Source organism: Falco naumanni, chromosome 5 (assembly GCF_017639655.2).
Source record: "Falco naumanni isolate bFalNau1 chromosome 5, bFalNau1.pat, whole genome shotgun sequence".
Taxonomy (NCBI): Eukaryota; Metazoa; Chordata; class Aves; order Falconiformes; family Falconidae; genus Falco; species Falco naumanni.
In genome coordinates this window covers 76,494,251-76,517,413 of record NC_054058.1, presented here as the reverse complement: position 1 = coordinate 76,517,413, position 23,163 = coordinate 76,494,251, and the positions used below count along the sequence as shown (strand labels likewise).

Here is a 23,163-nt window from a genome sequence, read left to right as displayed (position 1 = left end):
CTCCACACAGGTGCATTATTCAGATTGTAAGCTTCAACATAAAATACAAGTATTTGAGAGTAGTCATACTTAGGTACTTACTGTTCCTAGTAACAAAGACTTTTAACTTCTGCTTAGTCCAGCTAGTTTACAACCTGGAGAAAACCAAGAGGTTATTCTTACAGGCTTTTTGGTAATTAGTTTTGAAGACCTAAGGTGTCATTTGATGATTTAGTACTATATAAAGTTCTAACAAAACACACAGACATGAATTATTAGAATATCTTTTGCTGTTTTTTACATTAAAGTAATTTCTAACTATTTGTCCCAGAATTTTGGTGGATCAGATTTAAGAGAGAAAATACAACTGAAGTGGATTTGGGAGTAGGAAATATTTCAAGTTTGACCCGTTCATAGAAAAAACTCAGATTGCTTCCTAATTAGATAAGTGAACAGTTGCAACATTTCAGTGTTCCTGTGGCTGTCCTGTTTGTCAAAACAAATCTTCTGACTATTATTCCCTTTCTGCCTATACCAGGAAGCTGCAGGTAAGTGCCCCACATAAGCTGTTTAACATGTTATAAAAAGTAGAAAGTGAGTGACTGACTTCTTTGAGAACATAAGTTGCTGATGGTGGACATGGTACCTGTTGACTGATTGATCTGTATCTTTGATAGTTCCCTTTTCCCACATAATGCTTTTTTTTTTTTTTTTTTGCCTATGCTGTTACAGTACGTTATTTATGAGCTGCAATGACAATGTCAAGAGAATTTTATTTCTAGTTTTCTTTTTCTTCTGAACTTCTAAACGTAAATTGGGAAAAATATTAGTTTTGATGAGCAGTAACTCTCTTCTGAGAATATATTTGTTTCTTAGTATTTTCTACAGTGTGCCAGAGAAGCTGTAGCTGTTTACAGTAGTTAAGATTCCCATTCACTATTTGAAAAAAGTCAAATTTGATGAAATATGGGAGAAAATACTGTCACTGTTTTACTTAAATTCTGTATCATAAAAGTTAGTCTCCTTGAGGAAATCTGTCAACTATGTTTTTTCTGTGGAAAATCTGTGAATTTTATACTTCCTTTAATTCTTCTTTAAAAATAGTTTCCTTTGTTGATCAAGTTGTAGCAGCTAAATTTTGTTCTTTGAGCTTCCTGAGAAAAGCGAGGTATGAGATGTGCATCTTGTCTGCATATTCTAGCTTACTCCCTTTCTTTCTCAGATTTTTGTTTTTCCTGGTATTCAAGAAATAACTGTTGGTCCTAGCTTGCACAGTGACTGAGAATGTATTTATTTCTGAGAGATGTGACCCTGCATTGCACATTTTGAGGTCAGTTTATAAACAGCTCTTTGTTTTCCTGTGACTGATTCCCCACCCTGCCCACCCCCATAGTTTTGTACTGGGTTTTTTTGTTCATGTTCAGCATTGTTGAAGAAGAGGTGACAAGTAGCTCTCTAGAAATAAAAATACTACTGTGATTGCTCATTCCCATTTAAGTGAAATTAAAGGGCTGTTCTCTAAGGCAATGGGTCCTTACCTTAGAGTCTTTAAATCAATGGAAGGTTCATCACTGGCTTCAGTGGAAACGGTTAGGTCAGCATCAAACAGTTTTGGAAATCCAACCTGTAATTCCCAGTTTGTATAAGCCATAATGCACCTCTTCACCATTAGCACCTCTTCAAAAATGGTGGTGTTTGTACTATCTTAGCAAAGCCCTTAGCCATGCCGCAGTGTGCAGAGCATACATAGCAGAAATCTGAATTTATTCTCGACTATGCAATTTACAGCATGGATGTATACCAATGTGTGTCAGCAGCCTGGGCGCAGACACCAAAACTGTCTTTCCTTGCTATCCATGAAACCGTCAGGGCTGAGAGGTCTGATCCTGCCCAGCAGCACAGCTGCTCCCAGCGCCCTGACCCAGGTGTCTGTCAGTCTCAGTGGCTTTACAGACTGCCTCACCCCATGGTATAAGGATGCTCCACGGGTGATACTTGTTTGACTTTGAGGATGAGCAAACCAATGCAGTTAGATCAGTTTGATGTCCTGTAGGACAAATTCAGACAAGAGTGGAAAGGCTCAGCTGCTCTGAAGTCAGTGTTTACTCCAGGATCACATTTGGCTGCAAGACTTCTGGGTAAATGTGATCATCAGTTGAAGAAAATGAATAGAGGAGGGATATGTTTTACCTCCAGTCCTCCTCATTTTTTCTTCAGCTGCCCACACTTTCTTGCTTCAGCTGTTGTTTCCCCTGCCTACTAAATCACAAGTTACAGTAAACAAAGCTATTTTTTTGGTGTGGTGTTAGTCTGCCTGCCTTACCCGCTTCTCTGACTTCAGGATTTCCAGAGATTTGGCTCTACCTTGTTCATCTCCATTTGCTCCTCTATAGTAAACAACTAACGTAAACAAGATTTTTTTAACACTTGAGACTAACTACCAGTCTAGTTTAAATGTAATATAAATTAATTTTAATTAATTTAACTTAAGTTTCATTTAATATAAATTTTAAATATTTACAGAAGGTATGTGAATTTATAGACTGACAACAGTGCAACATAGGTAAAAGCTTCCTACACTCTTTGTTGCCAATATGTCTGTGAATTCACATCAACTCATTGGTCTTTGACCTCTTTGGGGATGGATAATAAGATTATTAATTAGCACTAGCTTTGCTGTGCCATTTTTGCAGCGTTGATACCTCTCCCTGGACAATTTGCACAAAGGTCACCAGGCAAATCTCTCACAGGCCAGTGCATGGCTAGCTTTTATTAACTGCACATACTATTGACCTGGTCTGGCTTCCACTGGGAGCATGAACATGACACAGGGAAGTCATGACCCTGCAGATGCCATGGGTAAAATTCCCTTTCGCTTCATCCATGCTTCTTCTAGAGCTCAGTCCTTAAAAAGACTGAATGCCTACGAAACAGGATTTGTGTGGTGATGCTGTCAGTCTGTCTTCCCCTGTAGCTCTTGTACCCATTGATAACAAAACAAATGTGACAGGGGTTTGGGATATCAAGGTGCTAAGTTTCATAAAAATCAGCAACCAGGTAGAGCATTATTTATACCAGTAAATTCGGACATTCCTATCAACAGTCCTGCCTGCTACAACATGATTGTGTATGAGCTGCCAGAAATTTTCCTGGCATTAATTTGGCAGTTTCCAGCTACCAGCCCATGCGTTTCCCAGGCATGGCTAAGAAGCATGGCTTCTGACCACATTTAGTTTACTAAAATAGCCAGTGATGGACACCCAAAGTATTGCTGCTGTTGCAGGAAAGAAGGGCTAGCAAAGCTTTCATCCTTTGGGATAAGGGGAACTGGGAATGCTGTGGGGAGAGGTGTGGGGCTCAGTGCCATAGGGAGCTCCTACAAGGAAGATGGGCTTGTTCTTGGGGGTGGGAGACGCAGGGATGCAGCAAGCTGGGATTCACACCTTGTACAGCAACTAGCAAACACAGCACTCTGTTTCTTTCCTTCCCTGCTGGAAGATTCCTCATGTCTACAATTTGATGTAGCCCAGTTATTTCCATTGCACACAGTGCTGAGCCACTGCCAGATGTTGCCTGACCTGATGGAGCCACATATCTTTCTTTGGCTCGCACTTCACTCGGCAAGCCTCCTCCCCGGTTTCACCAGGGCAAGGGATGGTGCAGAACCTTACGCTCTATGGGGCAAGGTGGCAGGAGCCAACCTGCTTCTATGCAAAATCAGGTAATAGCCTTTTTTTTTTTTTTTTTTTTCCCCACTGATCATGTGCAAATTGTTGCTTATTCTCTATTCCCCCCCCCAAAGTACATTATTATGGCAAATAAATATTTAGAAGTACATTTTTATAAAGCACACTTCTAAGAGAAACACAGAAAGCTGCTAGTGTCCCTGTAGTCCACCTCAGTGTAACCTTTTAGTATTTTTTCACCATAGATACTTTCAAATGAGCTACGGAACTGAAGGATAAAATGCATCATTTATTACAAAACAAAGTAACTTAGGACCATTTTAAACAGGTGTTGAGCACCAGGGGCTTCTGAGGAAATTGCCAGGATCTGTAAATGCTCTTTACCACCAAAAAATAGTAGATTGTCCTTTACACTAACAAGTAATTTCTCTGATGGTGTGCAAATTTGTAAAACATTATCTTCCTAATCCTTCTGCTAGGTTTCACTGTTTGTAATTTCTGCTCTAAGCTCACGCTAACCTAGTTAAAGCTCAGCCTGTCATGGAGGGATAATGGTGGCTGTTAAGCAGGTTACATCTTAGGTTGTTAAGCCTGTTGTTTTATAGATGGCTTAACCTACTAGTTTGTAAAAGTGATAAAGCTGACCTAAATTTCAAAAGCATATTGTGTTTTGACCATCAGCATGGTTTATTTTAGAAGTTCCAGCTACTGTATTAAATAGAATAGGTTGCTATAGAAAGTACTTTGGAAAAGAAGTAATTTTCTTACATAGCCATTTTTGCTAGTCATTGAACAAGTGTCTTATGATTGTGTCTATATATATACATATTCACTATAACCTCTACCAATTGTTGACTGGACTTCTGTAATGCTGTCTGCCTGAGTCTGTAGGCAGTGCCTAATAACCCATGCAAGAAATGTGACCCATCACAAGTGATCTGAAAATTCTGTACATTGAGAAGTCTTTGAAAGTACTGAAAGGCCCAGTTGTACGTTATTTGACACCTAATTCATACAGCTTATGGCACAAATGGCTAAAAGGGAACAGGAATAGTTGTGGTGGTGTCCCCCGATGAAGACAGAGGTAAGAGAGCTGTGGTTGCTGAGGCAGGGCACTGGCACATTGCTTCTAAGGCAGGAGCAACTGGTTCTCAGCCCAGCTCCTGGAAAGTTTTAACTGAATGCTGAGGCAGAACTATTAAAAGAAACTTGGAAGGAACTTTCAAGAAAGGAGATGTGTTTTTCACTGAGAGTATGCCTTTTCCCATAATCACCTAACGATACAACTCCATTCTGGGAAATTTGGAGTGCCCTGTTCTAGAACTGGTCTTCTCATGCCCTTGTATTTAAGCCTGTTTCTAGGAACTGGCAATGGTGTTAATGTATGAACTGGAAATACCATGCTGTACAAACACTACAGAACATAAAGACTGTGATTGAGAGGCTTGGTTACCTATTTAAAGCATTTATAGAAGACCTATGATAATAATTATGCAAGTATTGAATAAACATCCAAGAAGATTACATGGTTTGCTATATTAGTCCTCTAGCCAGGATGGGAAAGGGCTATGTTGTCTGAAAGTACCACATTCCCCTGGTAAACCACTTAGCTAAGCTGTCATTTAAGACACTGTTTACTGTTTTTTTCATTTGTTTGAAAGAAATACAGAGGATTATCTTCAAGATTAAGTACACAATTATGTTTACTCTATACACAATGATAATACACACAAATATTAAAACTGGAAAGTAAACAGGAAATAGCAAATATCAGAACTAAGGTTCCTTAAGTCCCTTGTATTTATATATAATCACTCAACTCTTAATTATATGGTCATGTAAGTTTTTATCTCTAATGTTCCTATGATGAAACGGAATTGTACAATTAAGTATATTGTTGTGCATAGCATCCTAGCTGTTGCTATGATTTACAATCATTGCAGCCCGTTGAAAAGTGTGTCATAACTCACATGGAAACCTTAGTGTAGAGACAGCCTTGGCTTTGGGGTTCTGTGAAGCACCAGCACCCTGCTTCAGTTAAGTGCTGCCGTTCTGTTCCTACTCTTTATTGCAAAGTAAGGGTGGAAAAAAATAAATCATCAGTAATTGTTCCTTGTTGGTGTGCCAGCTTGGTGGAACTATGAAGAAAAATTACTCCTTTGCTTGGTTTTCCACTTCCCTGGGTAGAGGCATTGTTGTACTGTCAATCAATGTTATGTGTAACATTCTGAAAATCACAAGCCAATATTTGATTCAGATCTTGGCTCCACTCTCATATCCCGTTTTGATGTGGTGCCCAGAATACCACCTCCATCTTCTGTGTTTGTTAATTTTCCAGTGAAATGCAAACACCATGCATGGAATCATTGTGGCTTCTCTAAGTATGACCCAAGCAGCACAGACTCAGCTGACTGTGCACAATTAGATTTAGCTTGTCTATTAGTTTTGTCTGAGCTTTGTCTATTTTGTGTGGTGGTAAAGTAAACAGAGATGGCTAATGAGGTGTTTTCAGGAATTTTGGTAGTGGAAGGTGGTAACACAAAGTGTACTGTGATGGTAAGTATTCAAAAGCGTTCAGAGCAAAGCAAGAAAACCATAAGGGAGGGTGGAAGCTGGTTGCACCTCATTTTCCACTCCTTAAAGGGATTTTAAAGTTTTTTCAACTGGAGGTAGTATGTGCAGATATCTCCAGGTAGGCAGTTATCTGTGAGCTGTGTGTCTAACTCCGTTGAGAGTTAATGGGAGTGCAGTCTGGTTCCATAAACATCTAGGGCCTGACATTAAGTTCCACATTTAAAGAGAGGTACCTGTAGGTCTAGAACATCTCTGTAGCTACACTAGTTTCCTTAGGACATTTCAAATTGTTTTAGATGTATTTAGGCAGCTGAATCAAGCCCTAGGTCTCCACTGACCAAAATGGATCACTAGCTACCTAGCTCCGATATAGACGTTTATATAGGTACCTCTTTTAAGCTTTTTTAAACCTGGATCTGAATCCCACCCAGACTCACTCAGCTGCCTAAACATAAACACTTTGTGCCAAATCATGAAGATGAATTTTTCATCCCCACCACCCTCATCAGTCAGTAGCTTTGTCAGTGTCAAGAATTTCCAATGAGCAGGCTGCTCAACAGTTGAAATCTGCTAAAGGGTATGAATAAAAAAGGCAACTTTGTAAAGTTCATAAAATCTTGCAATTTTTTTCCTTTTTCCTAAAGTCGGTTGTCTAATGTTCTCTTCTATGCCTGATACTCCTACTAAACCCCCACTTTTATGAGAGGAATGTTCAGTTTTTAATGTTTTCTCCAAGTTTGCAAACAAATGGTCATTTGCTATTTTAGGCTTCTCATGCTGTGTAGGTGCAAGAAAAGCAGAACCAACAGAGCCTGAAAGAATGGCGATGTGAACCTTTATTAAAAATAAAAGCACATGAAAATTCTATTGATAAGTTAGTAGAATGTAATTCAAAAGATGACCAAAAAGCATAAAATGCTACTTTCATCAACATTGTGTAATGCCAGAATAGAAACTGCAAGAAGATACAGTATTAGGATGGTTTCTGTTCTTCATATGATACAAATTTAGTATTCCACGTACTTGTAATGTCTGATAGCAGAAGGCAGCTCAATATAGCCTTTGGCTACTCTGTTACGATTTTGGCGTGGTTCCATATAGGATTCTGGCACCTCCTGCACGAAATAAAATGAAATTCAGTAATTTTTTACTGGTATTATTTAAATAATAAAACAATCATGGTGAGAATTGTTGCCTTCTTACAAATGTTCATTTGGCAATTCTAGAAGCAAAGATTAGATTTTACTTCCTTCCCTTTCCGAGCAACATACCCATTATTTTTGTCCATAAGACCATCAATTCACAATACATAGTTCAATTAGCAGTAGTTGTGTTTAAAATTCTCTCCTGAACTTTGCTTTTCTCTCTCTGAAATTTAACCTCAGGGTTATTTTTCAGAGATATTCTAGTTCATCAACAACATAAATCTTTGTTTCATTCAAAGCAGTGCTTTGTCTTCCCCTTTCTCAAGATGGCTTAATTTTGAAAGCATGACTAGACTATAAATGTATTACGCACACTCCGACAGTTCGCTTCCACCTAGAGATTTTCCTGTGTAATAGAGGAGTTGAATGAAATATCTTATGACTGCTAATAACTGATTGGTAACAAACTGTTCAAAATGACATCCTAGAAGAAATATGCTTAATGAAATAAATAGACTTGCAACAGTTTTCGCAAATTCTTTTGGAAATGTTGGTTATACAAAGAGCGAGCAAAAAAGATCCATGGAACCATGCTGAAGCAGTAAACATATAGTGTGTAAAAAGACAAGTACAGGCAAAGGCAGAGGACAATTGTAAGAGATGTTTTAAGCTAAATTTCAGTGCTGCGGACAAGCCCAAACAACTGGACACTGTGGCTGCATGGAAGCCCTTTATAGCTCTGGAATGTCCCCCTGGCTGACAGAGTCTGATCATTTCAATGACATCTCTCAAGTGGATAATACAACAAGTGTCCAGCGCGTGACTGAGTTTGAGATAAGTGTATTGTCTGTATACTTTTGTAAAGTACTTGACTTCTTGCAAGGGATTATTACTAAATAACTTCATGAAGAGCTCTATACTGCAGGATACTAAGCACTGGCCTTGGTCCAGCAGAGCAATCATACGTGTCTGTGCTGTCATCAAAGGCACAGGCAACACTTTTTGTATTTTTTAAAATTCATGCCTTCAAATTACTGGTTTGAAATTTTTCTCTGTTTGTGTATCCAGCCAAGGACATAGAAGGATGCTCTGTCCATATTCTCAGTTCACACAAGTTAACATATTTTTCTGACCTTGGTTGTTTGGATGAACTTTAATAGAGTGATCGAAAAAGTATTTTGTAGGCATGGAGTAACGTTCCACGAGACTTCATATATGTGTATAAAATGTGAAAATTTAGATATGATGAATGTGAAAATCTAGTAATACAAAAAACCCCACAACCTCCCTTTTTCTATACTATGATGGTTTCCTCACATCTAGTTCTAGCTAAAGTCTAAAAACCACAAAAGAAACCTTATACTTGAAGCTATAAAAAAAATTAGGTCAGCTTTTTCTGCCTGCTTTTAGGAAAATTTGGATTTGAGTATTCAGAATGACTGTGACCTCAAACTAGCTGACAGAGTGAACTCTGAAACACCTCTTGTAATAATTGTTTAAACTGCAGTTAACAATTGGGTGTATCCCTCCCTTCTCAGTTTGAGAAACTCAAATCTGTTTATTAATATTTAGATAATACTTATTTGTGGTTATAGAATAAAATATGATTTGATCTGTTTATAAATCATAAAATACTATAATATTGTTGCATATAAAACATTTCAGAATATATAATAAAATATTCTAATCCTTCTATAACCTCAGTATAGACATTATACAAATGTCATCAGAATAGAATTGTTAGGAATATATTTGATAGTATCTGTCTTTTTTTACAGTATCTGATTTTTTTACAGTATTCACAAATGATGTTAATTCTTTTGATGTCATTCAGAATACAAACATTGCTGATATGCACTGGCCTGTATGTGATCATATTGTGGTCTATATATCTTTATGAACTCTGTCTTTCATAGCCAAAGACCCCTGCGGTCAAGAGAGCTCCAAAGCTTGCAGAGGTTTCTAACACAGTTGTTATTTGGTAGGTAAAAGAGAAAATACATAGAGATAAATAGAATCATTAACAATAATTCTTTTGCTTTGTTTTTCTTCTAGTCTGGTCATTAGGCAGGTTTAAACCAGAATCTTTTAATAGCTCTCTCCCTTCTTCTCCACTGTCTTTCACTGTTTGTTCTCTGGAAAAAAAGGAAGTTAATTCCTGAATGACTCCTGAATGGGAGACTCGTTGCTTCCAGTGAGGCATGTCTGTCTTGTCTCCTTTTCTCTTACTGCCTGGAATACACCCTTTTTGAAAATACCCTTGATAATCAGCACCATCATCAGCATCATCCGATGCACACAACTACCCCAGGGTGAGTGCCCTCCCCCCTCTGCAATGGCACTGTGGCCCTTTCAGGCAGTAGCCCACAGCGGGTCCATCTGTGTGACGAGAGAGCCACCAGATTTTAACAGGTACCTGGTGCTAGCTGGTACAGCAGTGTATTGGAAACCTCTGTGGAGTGTGGAAGTAAAAAAAAAAAGGTAATCTGGAAAAGAGATGTACAGCATTAACTTTCAGAATTAATAAACAGTGTATCCGTTTCCCAAGTCATCACATGTGCCTTAGCAGCCCTGTTAGAAGGCCAGGGTAGCTGTACCGAAGTGTTACATTACTTGCATCTTGCCAAGTGTGATTACTTAGGCTGTGGCCGTGACATATTGGTGGGTCTGTGAGCTGTGTGGGGCAGAGACAACACATCAGCAGGACATTTTGGTCTAGCCAGCTTTTGTGTATTGGCTGCTCAGCAGTTCCTGGTGGGCAGCGGCTCAGTCATGGGAGCAGAAGTCTCAGACAGGTATCAGGATGGCACCTGCTCTGATAATGATGACATAGTGATGTTTTAACGGTGGTTGCCCTAAAGGCGTCATAATGACAAGGTCATCATCGTAGCAGCTCTCAGCGAGAGTTCTGTTCTGTGATACAGAAGAGTTACCACCTAAAGGAAGGCTTGGAGATCTTACACTAACTCAAATAATAATAAATTTTATTTTAAGTGCAAATTATTGAAGGATTTTTCCTGCCATTTTCTGGCTCTTGTTGCTGATTAATGGCTATTCTCACAACATATTTCATAGATGCAGTACCACTGTAACATTACAAAATCAGGTTTTCCTTACATGGCATTGTTTTCCTTATTGCTCTCAAGTGGCTTGGATCTTTTAGTTCTTACTAGAAATTTAACAAATATGCCATTTTCTTTTACAGCCTTCTAAATATCCCTCTTAGCTCAACATAAGCTGTTTAGCCCTAGTAGTAATGTACATTTACTCGAGACGTTTGCCATGGAAAATGCATTTTTGAAGTCTTAAAGTGTAAACAGCTCTCCAGCAATCTCTGTGATTTCCCACACAAGTAGGGAAGAGTTTAAAATAGCAACCTTGAAGAAATTAATAATGGAAGAAATACAATCTCTTTGCCTTTTTTTCAGTACTTTGCCAGCTTGAGGCCAGATTTTGCCCACATACAACACATCAGCTGCAGTCAGGAACCAAACACATGTTCCGTAAGCTCACCCAGCTCCTGTCAGCATTAGTGTTTATGCAAAGGATTATAACTGATATGAACAAATTACTTTGCAGAACCTATTTACACATTCAAGGAGCAATGTCCTAAAACAAAATACAAAAGCTAAACAGTAGTGCACTTCCAATCAGTATCACAGACTGTTTTGCAAAGCAGTGAAGATGTTAGGGACATAATTTGAACGATGGTTTTAACAAGCAAATAGAGAGAATATATATGGTGAGTTAAGCTGCAATAAAGCCTTTCTTCTAAATCCAGATGTAGGCATTAACTCGCATATTTGAGATGGCATGCTTATTTGCTAAGTGCAAAGATGGTTAGAAAAAGGCTTTCCTGACTGACGATAAAAGCTGGAGTACTCTTTAATTTTGGTTACTGCCAAGCTTATTTCAACAACCACAATAGTTATTTGGCTCCATACCAAAAAGTGGCAATACAGTACTTACATGTCTATGGATCAAAATTAGATGAAAAATTGCTGTTTCTCATCTCCAAAGCCATTTGCTACACATTTTATAGGCCTCAAGATGCCTTTTGTAATATGTGATAACAGAGCCAACTGAAGCATCTGCCTGGGAAGAGATTACTTTAATTATGGACTCAATGTCCTATTTTCTGCAAGTGCTCCCTAGAGAATTTCTTACTGCTGGATGAGAGGTGTTATGATACACATTAAAACCTACAAGTCAAACAAAAGAGGTTGTAAAAGTGAGACAAGGACACCCATAAAGTCTCCAGCCTTGTATTCAGTGGCTAAAAAAATAACCCTGAATTCTGTGGTGATAACTTTTTAATTAATCTGACACCTGTTAAAATAAATCTCCATTAATGCAGAGAAAAAAAAAGTTGAAAAACTTATCCTATTTTCCTAATCCTATTATGTTTTCTAAAATAGATTGATCTATAAAAGTCTTTAAAATTCTCATGTTTTCCTTTTTAGTTTTTTCAACATAGTAGTTACTAATGATGTAATGTGAAAAATGCAGTAGAGATTTCTTCTTAGCTTCTATTTTTGTAACATGCAAGTTTCTTGTCGTTAAGAATTCATTTGCCTTCTGCTATAGTATCATTGATCACAATTAACTCACTTGATATTAAAGTGAATGTGCTGTAGCTCCTATAGAAATTCTGTGTAAATCACCATTGATTTAGCACAGTTTAATGGCTACTTAAAATATTTGTCGTTCTCTCTTTATCAATTAGAAGAAAGCCTAAAGATCTTCATTAGCAGCTGGTGCAGTGATGAACTAAAAGTTTTTCTTTACACAAAATATGATGGAAGAGCTGTAAAGATGGCTTGAAGATGCTGTGACAGCATGTGAGGTACTGGGAAACTTCCCTAGAATTTGTAAAATTGCCCAAATTAAAAGGGAAATATTATCTCCAGAAGATACTGAAGTTAAAACAAAACAAAACAAAAAAACAACACAAAAAACCAGACCAAAACCCCAACAACTATTTGAAGTGCATTTAAATCAGAGGGCCATATCTGATAACATTTGGGAGTACTGTCTCTTTGATCCTGTACGATTATTAGAAAGGTTTATTCTCTTGAAACAGTAGAGTGAAAGCAATGCTCATCCTCTGTAAATAACATCAGCTACCATTAGGGTTTTTTCAGTTTCCTAATTTTATAGTAACTGTCTTTACTGAAGCAAAACCAAGTCTGAGAAGGATGTTACGTAGCCAGTACTTCCCTGCCTTAATGAAGGTAGTACAGAGATTTCACAGCTTAGCAAAATGGCAGAATTTACCCAGCCATGCAGCTTCCAGCCCCAGGAGGAGCTTCTCTCCTGGGGAACTGAGAACATCACGTTGGGATCATATGTGTCTCTTCTTCGTGGTCTCCAGCACCATTTCAGGTGCCTGGGGAATACCCGCCCTGGGCTTGGTCTGCGCTGTCCCATAGCCTAAGCTTGTTAACCCGGTCGCAGCACGATGTGCTGGTGACTGTGGCTCAGAGATACCTGATCGGCATCTGCAGGATCGAATTTGGGTTTGGAGGTGATGGCACCTGTTCTGGCTGGGCTGTGGGTATGCTCCTTAACTCACATCACGTAACCTTTAGGTAGTAGATGAAGAAAGCTGAAATACCGAAGGTGGTTTTTCATGGGGCCATCCTGGGTAGAAGGAGCTGGAGCTCACCTTCTTGCTGCATATGACATGGCATGACATCCTGCAGTCCACAGACACATGTGGACTCCAGCCTCATGGAAGAATTAAGGATTAAAACTCGGATCCCTTGTCTATCTGCTGGGCTTTTCTTTGCTGATTTTTTTCTGACTCCTTCCTCTGTCTGTAAGAAGCTGTGCAGCGCCAGCGTTTAATGGAAGGTTTTAGTTTACAAGCGAGTCAGAAAAGCCCTGCTCTCCAAAGGCAGATCTTAGGACCAAGGTGGGAACTGAGTCAATATTGACTATTTCCAGGCTTGCTACTTTGCCTTTTTGTCTGTCACTGAAAAGATGGAGGAAACTAACTTCTGTGGTTTACTGAAGTGACTGAGGCCACTTTACTTGGAGCTGGATTCAGGACGTTGTTGAGAGGTAGATGTGCAGGAGGATGGCTGGTCAGACACCGGTGTCCCTTCTGGGAGTTTGGGAGACCCTCTGCCTTCATCAGGCTGTGGAAATGACACGTGCCTGAGTCCATATGCCTAGAAAACTTTCGGTGAGGCACCCTGGTGCATCTGGAGCTGGGCTCTCTGGGCTGATCTCCCAGGCTCATGTGCCCTACATACCACCAGATCCCCTTGCGGCACTCAAATCATGCTGAAAGTCATGCAAAATTTCATCCGTGATGTCTGCAAGGGCAAACATTTCAGCTGTGACACTTTACCTCGCCAGCAGCTATGAAATCTGTTCGAGTATTTTCCTGCTTGACAAAGAGAGTTGACCTTTGCTTTGGGTGAAGTGCCCAGCTTTGGAGCTACTGTCCGGAGCTGGCACTGTTTCATGTGTACCAATGTTCTTAGCCAGAGATTTATGTTTTAAATAGTATGGGCAATTAGTTCATTGTTCCAATTATCTATGTACAAATTATTGCCTTTTTTCTTTTAAGGAGTCTATTTTGAAGTGACCTCCATGCAAAAAAGGTTCCAAGAGGCTGGACCTCTGTTGTTACTTAGCGTGATGAAAACATAATTGCTTCACAGGATGGTGGTGTGTCTCCCACTAGCTTTGAGCAATGGGTTTCTTATTCTGTGGAGCCTTGAACTTGTTAGGGAACTTTTTTTTTTTTTTTTCATTTTTCTGGTAGTTCTTCGCAAACAGGAGTCCCAGAGTCAAGTGAGTAAAGAGATGGAAAAAACAGCTCTGCTTCTGAGATGCTGTTTGCACTATCAGCTAATGTTGGTGGTAGATCACATCCCTCTCCTGCTAGCTTAGCCTGGCTGCGACAGTCACCACTGGGAGGTCTCTGCCCACCTGGACAGGAGGCAACAACTGCGCTGTGGTGGCTCCTGCCTCCTCCACCAGCAGACATCTGCAGCTTGGATTGCCAGGGGAAGGATCCCGCCCTCCTCCCTCACAAAGCCATGTGAAGTGCTCTTGAGTGAGAACCACTAGTTTAATGCTGTAAGCAGTTGCCCATGCTGACAGATGAGGACCGTCAGCTTTATTTCCTATTTGGGGAGGGCAAATAGATCTGAAGTCAGTAATGACACTTATCTGTGTTCTGAAGTACAATGAGGATACGTTTCATTTTTTCTAGCCCATGCAAGGATTTCAGGACCTTTTACTATGGAAACTGAAATATGGTCTCACAGATACTTCTCTTTGTATGGTGTTTTCTTTAACGTATCATTTCCTCTTTTTTTTTTTTTTTTTTTTAAAACCACCCACTCCCCCCGCACCACGTTACACAGAACATCCATGTCAGCCTTTTCTCCTTCTTACAAGGCTCACTTGTAGCTCTCCTGTGGCAGCAATGTACCTGGCAGTAGTGAAAAATTTCACAATCCTGGCAGAGTACTGTGGTCCCTGCGAGTAAGTCATGCCTCTGAAAAGTGCTTATTGTTTAATCTTAAATTTGTGAAAAAGAATACATTGCTCATGTATCTATTAGCACATTTATTTCTGCCTTTAAAGAGATGACCGTTGTGATATTGAAGCCAAATTTAAATCTAAATTTGCAGTGCCATATGGCACAACCTGTAGACACTAAGACTCTGGGCGTTCACGTATTAGATTGCCAGACTAATATGGTGGATTAGTACATTGTCATAAAAGTCATTAGTTTCAGCGCATATAGATTGCACTTGGCCTTTTTTTTTTTTTTGTTAAGCTTTTAAGGTTTGATCTTTTAATGTGTTGTTGTGATGCAAAACTAAAGCATGTCAGGAGGACACTAAGGTTACAGATTATTAGTATGTGTTAGCTGAATGAAATAAAAATAAGAACAAAGATCTCGCTCTTGCTAGTATTTAGGATATGTCAGGAATGTTTACTTATATTTTTCAGTATATTTCCATGGTTGATTTGTAACCCACCAGGGATCTAACTAGTAGCTAGGTTTACTGTTTGTGACTATGTTCAGAGCTCTGGAATACTTTTGGCTACAAGTCCCCGTGGACTAGGAGAAGAAATAAAAAATAATAAAAAGATCAGAAACAAGTATTTCTGAATTGACATATGTTCTGTAGCAGGATATCGATGACTATTGGATGACTGTTACATTTATCAATAAAGGTGGTTTAGTTTGGTAAGGTATAGTTTAGCTTGGTAAATGTAGTGTATTTGCATCAGCAGCTCATAGCTCTTGATCTGTATCTGTCTCATAGTATGGTAGTTAAGCTGGATTTCAACTCTGGGATTTTGACCTGGTTTTGGCAGCAGGGCTTTTCTGGGGCAGACTGTGGCTTGGCATGTGAATTCCTAGCTGGAGCTATCAGGGAGTGCCAAAGCCAGGAAAGAGCAGTTAACCTGTCCCAAGGATGCTCCCTTTTACCTGGGAGCCAGTCCTGGAGCTACACATGCTCCAGAGCTCCAAGGGTTGTGGCATGTGTCTTGGGGCTGTCTGCTCTATGGAGGTTTTGGGGTGTAGCTGGTAGACTGAGGAGCACTGAACACCCAGTGACATCCAGGGAAAGGGAGGGGTACAGACCGCCGCCGAAACATTAACATTAGGCCAAGTAGATGAAGTTTTCGTGAGTTTCAGTACATTTCCAGATAGTAACAAAATCACAGGGTAAGTGAAGCTCAGTGTTTGCCAGTGCTGGAGTTTTGCATTGCTCTCTTTAACAGTGCTTTAATAATATATTTAAACTTTCAGATTATATTTAAAAAAATAACTAAGTAGAATTTTAATAAACCTTGTTTCTTTTTCGCTTTAAATTGGCAAAATAATGACAATAATATTATTAGGACTTATTCTTTGCATGAAAGTGTGAGCACAGGATATGTTTCATGGTTGATTTATGAGCCCCTTGAAAATAAGGTTTATAATGAAATCCTGACAGACCCTTAACAAAATTAGCATAACAAATAGCAATGTAATAATACTTTTCCTGCCTGTGCATTCCTGCAGATTTACTTACTAAGCACTTGCCAAAGGCCCACAGCACTTCCAGCTGGGGCTGGGCAGCACAGCGCGGCCCGTGCACCCACAGAAAGCTGACTGCCTGCTGCACGTGGTGCCAAGTTATGCATTCGGAGTCTGTACGGGCAAAGTTAAATCAGCAGTAGTGTTACCAAAATAGCGTCAGACTAAGAATAGCTGTCTTCAGCTACACTGATTGCTGGTCATCTAAGGCAAAACATGAAAAGTGTAACTTACGCTGCTGGCAGTACTTAATTTCAGGGTTTTGTTAGAATTAGGAAATACAGCTGAGACGGTAGCTAGAAAACCAGTCATGACTTGGGCTGTCATTGTTCATATAAGAAGTCTATATTTGTCTTTATATTTTAAAGCTCTATTTTGATGAATTTTACAGTTGAGTCTGGTCTCTAAAGACTGAATTCCTGATGCTTAGCCTGTATCTAACGATTGCAATGTAGGAGTTCAGTTTCTGCTGCTGTGTCTCTTTGGGAACATTTGGGTTCTGTATCAAATAACCTGCGCCAAAGCTGGATAACTGGATCAGACTCAGAATTTTTTATGTGGAAAAGTCTGGGCTGTGGCCATCTCAGATTTAATAGACGTAACACCAGCAGTTTGCCACTAGGAATTTTGAGGGCATTATACTGACCTCAATCTGCTCACGCAACCACTGAAACAAATTAAAGAGCAAAAGTACTATGCAGCTGTTGGCATGTAAAGGGCTGCTGGAGGTTGTTGAAATAAAAAGCAAGGGGAAGACCTATAGTGAGTAGCATAATCTTTGGTCTCCCAGCAACAGTTATGGATAGATGGAGTTAAATTTTAGCATTGAAGTTCGTATGTGTAGAGTATAATTACATTTTTATTCTAAAAACATAGTTAAAGCAATGTTAGACTGAGTGGTTTATTTTCAAAGGAAAAGTTAAAATGGGAGATATAATTCCAGATGGGATAGTTAGAAAGAACTGTTTACTGTCTTTCCCATTGGCAAATCGTTAGGATTATTCTGGGAAATACAGAAATGGGTGGGAACAGAAAAAAACGTCTGGGAAATAAAAAAAAGAGGAGTGAGCTTGTAGCTTGTGGTGAGACAGCGAAGCTCGTTGGATGTGCAGGTAAAGGGCAGGGCTGGGACAAGTCTGTGTGGAAAGTGAGTACCCTGCTTACAGAAATTTTGGGAAAATTAGAAACCATTGAGTGATGACTGTTATTTTTCCAGAGCTGTTTTGTTTAGTTTTGCTGGCGTGTCTATGCCTGTGGCAAGCCTCAAATCTCCACTATCAAAATGTCAGAGTAGGAGGTAACTCAGTACTGGAGATCACTGGTTTACTGGGGAGAGGAGCAGAGGTGGAAGGAACCAAGAGTTTGGGGGAAGGCCAAACCAAGGCTCGACACAGATTGTCTGTTGTAATAATTCAAGCAATTTTATTTCCCTTTTTTAAGCACTTTTTTTTTTTAAGATAAAAAGTGATCATGAAAAGGTTTTATCATAAAGTGTACGAAATGGGGACAGTGTCACTCTCCTGCACTCAGCCCTCAGCTTTTTCACTGTGATTTTTAAGACCAGAATTTTTCTTTCGTGTTAATAGACTTATGAAGGAATGAAAAAGCCATCCTGAGTGCAACAGCATACAAATTGTCAGACTGCTATTTTTCCCTTTTTTGTTTGACTAGCCAGGCCAAGTACCCTGAAAGAGCGATATTTGGCCTTCAGCCAGCATGGCCGGGTGCATAGTCCATTAGCCAGATTTCTTAGGCTTACAGTCTTGCTCTTTTGAGCACAATTACTTTTCTCTGATCGTGTCCTCTGTAGCCACTAGCAGATCCAGCAAGGAGGGAGAGATGTTTGTGCACAACTTTATGTGAGGGGCTTCCCTGTTGGGGTCATATGTCAGGACTGCTGCCGTTTCTGGGGAAGCAAACTTCTTTTACGGTTGTAACATCCATGACATCACTCATGACCTACACAACAGGGTCGTAATCCAGTTTTACGGTTGCTACCTCACAAATTGTACAGCATCTGAAATCTGATCTCTAAAGGGTTCAAAAACTTATAGCCAATAAGTATAATTGGCCATGGTTTTACTATTTCTCAGACAGAGAAAAAGATACATAACTCATGCTGAGTAATTGCAGAAAAACCAACACTTGAAATGAAATTCACCAAAGTACTAGAAAGCAGGCCATAAGAAACAAATTAGCTGGTTTTCCTGCAAAAGGCTCTCAACCTTAACAACTCCTAACTATTTTTAGTGTCAGATAATTTGTAAATTTATCATTCATTGCTCTCTAATTTTAATTTTCTTAAGGAAAATGTTTCCTAATCTCTGTTGGACCAGATTCTGCTATTTTACATCACATTGCACAGGACAGTATAGTATGAGCAGTGAGCCTTACTAAGCATAGTGTGAGTATTGGTGTACACACACGGCATGAGATCTTCTCATGAGATAAGGTGCTGATAACTCGGAGTGAACTCTCAGGACATGGGTCTTCATATTTAATTGAAGAGCTGCAGCAGCACTGCTAGTTGTTGGGATAGTTGCCTATGTGTTCAAGTCAGTAACTCGTAGCAGCAGATGAATAATTCAGAAATACAGGTACTGGAAATGGTTTGGCACGCTGGGTTGTTGGGCTATGTATAATGTTGAGGATGACACAGATGCAATATTTTCTTTGCAATTTGCTTCTTGTTTTAAAGAAAGAAGGTCTGATCCAAACCCAGTTAATCTGAAGTCTGGCATATATAATGTTATTTGATAAAATTTCTTGTTCAGAACTTTCACATTTTTACAAGAAATGGCAGGTATTTATAATTTGCTGCACAAGTAGTTTAAGTATTTTAGCATAATTTAGAGTGAATTAATGGCTTGTTATTTATTGCCTAATGCTCTATAGCAGTGATTTATAAAGCCACGCTCTGCACTGCTTGTTACTTTGTATTCTCTGTGTTAGATATATCATCAATATCATTAAATGAATTCACAGTGACATTGCTCTGGAACTATGGGTTTTGATACAAGAGTAACAGAACATAAATCAAGAATTATGTTTAATTCATAAGAGGCACCAATCTCTCATTTAGGTGTAGGCTGGGCTACAAGGTGTCAAAAATATGCTTTACAATGCCTCTTCTGATTGCATTTCAGACCTTCTCTATATGCCCTTATGTTCTGTATGAGAATAATATATAGCAATACAGTGCAGTTTGTCAAGTGAATAACATTTGTGGTTTTATTTATTTGGGTGCAAATGGTATCGTTATTTTTACCACAAGCCAAGAAGGAATATATTTACATGAATATACCTAAAAAGATTCTTAAGGGAATCTATAAATTTAAAGACAAGTCTTACCTATTCTGTGCAATAAATACTATTGTTGATTATTTAAATTACATTTTTAAAATCTAACCCTTTCTACTATTTCTTATGATTATTTTTACTTTTATCCCTGCTGAAATATAAACTTTCATTTTAGTCTTTACTTACATCTTTAAATCCCTCCTGAATTAGTGCATTGAAATCCAGAGCATCAAAAAGCCTATAACAAGATTTATCTTTTATCTATTTACTTTGTCTTAATTTTATGTACATATTTAGTTTATATACAAAAATTATTCTTACAAAGCCTAAATTTAGAATCAGCACTGACTTGAAAGTGTACTTTTACTTCAATATTATTCCAAGTGCATATGAACTCTTCACAGTATCATTCACTTACAGTGGTAATTTTGAAGCAAGAAGATTTAACTCTTCATGCTGCTAATGCAATTTATTAGAGGTGTTAGTTATGCAAGATCTGTGGATGACTCCAGGGCTGCCATTTGATAGAAGTTTGTTCATTGCCTTGCTGCAAGAAGTGGAACACGTTCTGTTTGACATTTCTTGGAGTTACTAAAACAGTCATCATGTATTTTAAGTGTATGACTGAAAGGAGTTACATTCATGGGAGAATACTAATGTTTACACCTAAATCAAAACTAGAAAAAAACGCTATCTTATGAAAAGGATGGAAGAATTTTTGTTCACTATTTTAAACTCTTCTTCTCACTTGAAACAAGCTACTGTAAAACCAATAGCATATCACTGGACAGGGAGAGAAATCAGACTTCAGGCTCCTTGTGTCACAGCTTTCATGCCCTGTCCTGTGTGAATATAAATCTGGAATAAGCACAGATCAATGCGGAAAAGAGTTGTATTCCCCTTATTCCTCACTGCAGCTTGCTGCCACAGCTGCCTGTCCCTGGTCTGGAGCAGTGGAGGCAGGACATCCCGTGGTCTCTCTGCTTCACTGATGCTGGGGCTGTGTTACCCACACAGTGGGGACCACAGTTCTCTTCCCTGCAGCCCTGTGGCAAATGGCAAGCAGAAGTGTGCTGGCAGGAGGAAGTCTGGGAAGAAAGTTACAATTTTCCTTCTTAAATGACTTTTAAAAATTATCACAAAGTATATCCTACATTGTAATTAAATACGTGAAAATTTAAAGAAGATCTTTTTACCTGCTCTAAGCTATGCTTTTATTGTTTCATTTGATGAAAATTTCAGAATGTCTGAATTTCTTTCTGAGATGGTAGGGAAGCACATTGCACAGTGCTGACATGCCTCCCAAAATGGAATTTCTGTTCTCTTTGCAGGCCTGACTAAAAGGCTAAGGTTGCAAAGAATCAAAAGCTAAAAGCTTTATTAACAGACAATATTTTACTTTTCACTAAGATTAGAAGAACCTTTGTATTAGAATGAGAAAAAAATCAATTTAAACATGATAAAATTTTGTACACAAAGCTAGAAGATTTTTTTTCTTTCATTTTCACTTAAAAATATGTTGGAAGGCAAGTTTTCTGCTTAATATTGCCTTTTTACCTTTTGCAGTTCAGAGTTCTGTCCTATTTCTAAACAAGACTTAGACGCTCTTCTAGAACAAAAAGCATCTGTATGTGAAAATCAGAATTTGCCATTAGTATTTTATTCATCCCAATCTTCCAAAAATGCTTTATCCTTAATGCCTCATTGGCTCCTCCTCCCCCCTGCAATGATGCCTTTCCTCCCGCTGTTGTGCTGGGTGATGTTAAGGGTGTGACCAGTGAGTTTTGGGATGGTGTGTGGACCCTGAGTGATCCCTTGGTCTCGTAGGAGGTTGTGGCCCACAGATTTCCAAGTCTTCCTTACAGGACCCCGGGCATCCCTCCCACCTCAGCAGGCAGCCAGCACCTAAACTGCAGCATACTAGACACCTTCTTCTCAGTTTTGCAAAGAAAATGGATATCTTGTTAGTTTTGGCATCCTTAGGCAGGGCATAAGGGTGCTCAGTAAAGAGCTATCATGTACCTACTTAATGACATTAACGTGCCTAAGACCCCAGAGCTCCTTTAGGATCAGAGGTTAACACTGCAATAAGTAACTGCAAGCTCATTTCATCTTCTAGTACTTCTGAAACAACAGTGACTAGGGTAATTTTTCTTCGTTATCTCGTGTGTCCTTTGATTAGGAAGGTTATGTTTTAAAATGGGTAGCTGCTGTGCATGGTGACATAGTACAGATCCTTTTCCTGGGCAGCTGTCCAGTTTTCAGACAGTCATTAAGTAATGCTAAAATTTTCTGTCACCAGCATTAAGAGGTACCTGTGCCAGTTAAAAACAGGGAGAGAAAATATGCAGGGAAATCCAATTTAATTTAGTGTAAGATATATTTCTGCAATGGTAACGGTGTCTGTCATTCTCCCTAAACTAATTATTTTTGAACTTGTAGGTCCATTCCAATGAAAGCTGGCAGCAGTTTAAGTGTCTTAATATATTATCTTGGGTGTTTGAAGGACTGTGCTGAAGGAAACGCTGGGAGGGATTGTCATATCCAAGAGGATCACAGGGAGAAAACTTTGGGGCAGCTCATGCTTGGCAAGGAGCTCTGGCTGGGCACATGTTTAACCAAATTTCTCCTCAGCCAGGAGGGGTTTGAGGTGACTTGAGAGACTAAGAGAAAGATGATACCAACGTGGCTGCAAGCGATGAGCTTTCTGTGGCTTAGAAATCACTGCTCCTCACTTCAGGTGCAGAATGACTGTGTACACACTCCCACTGCGTGGAGGTGCACAGGAAAATACATTAAGTTAAACTGGTACCTAATAAACTCATCTTAAAATCACAAAGCAGCATGGTTCAGCATACCTGGCATCAGGAATGCAGCCATGGGTTTCTGACTTCAGGAATGCAAGGCTTTAAACAGGATCTTTTTTTAAAAAGTGCATTTCCAAAAATTAAAATGGGACATTCTTATTTATTTTGATACAAGTTTCAGAACTGTTAATTCATATAAACATTTTTTCAAAGCATTAATAGTTTTTAAAATAGACTATTAAGGAATATAAGTGCAGTTCCTATAAATACAATTCAGCAGGACCAATATACTCTAGGGAATAAACCTTAGCATTTAAAAACCAAATACTTTCTGAAATGTAATGTCTTTTGTTCTGCATAATGAAGCATATGAAGTAGCCTGGGAAAAAAAGAGCAATTTCAATCATGCTTTCTCAAACAAACAGATTAAAATTCTTTACAATGTTCTTACTGGTAAAGTCTTCAGAAGGCCAAGTAGCAGCGTGGAAAATATTGAAAACACTTTTCCACCATGGCATTAACAGCTGCGAAAAAGTAGGCAAGACAGCTAGAAAATTTTTGTAGCAAGCATAGTTTAAAGTATTTGTGAATGGAAACTTGGACAAGATTCA

The 23,163-nt window shown here is 38.9% G+C and overlaps 1 protein-coding gene across 2 annotated transcripts in view; it reads left to right on the top strand.

Annotated features, from left to right (window-relative positions):
• The window catches only part of RELN (reelin), a 297,403-nt gene that overhangs the window by 85,869 nt on the left and 188,371 nt on the right, over nucleotides 1-23,163 (top strand). The gene's annotated exons all lie outside the window — the stretch shown is intronic.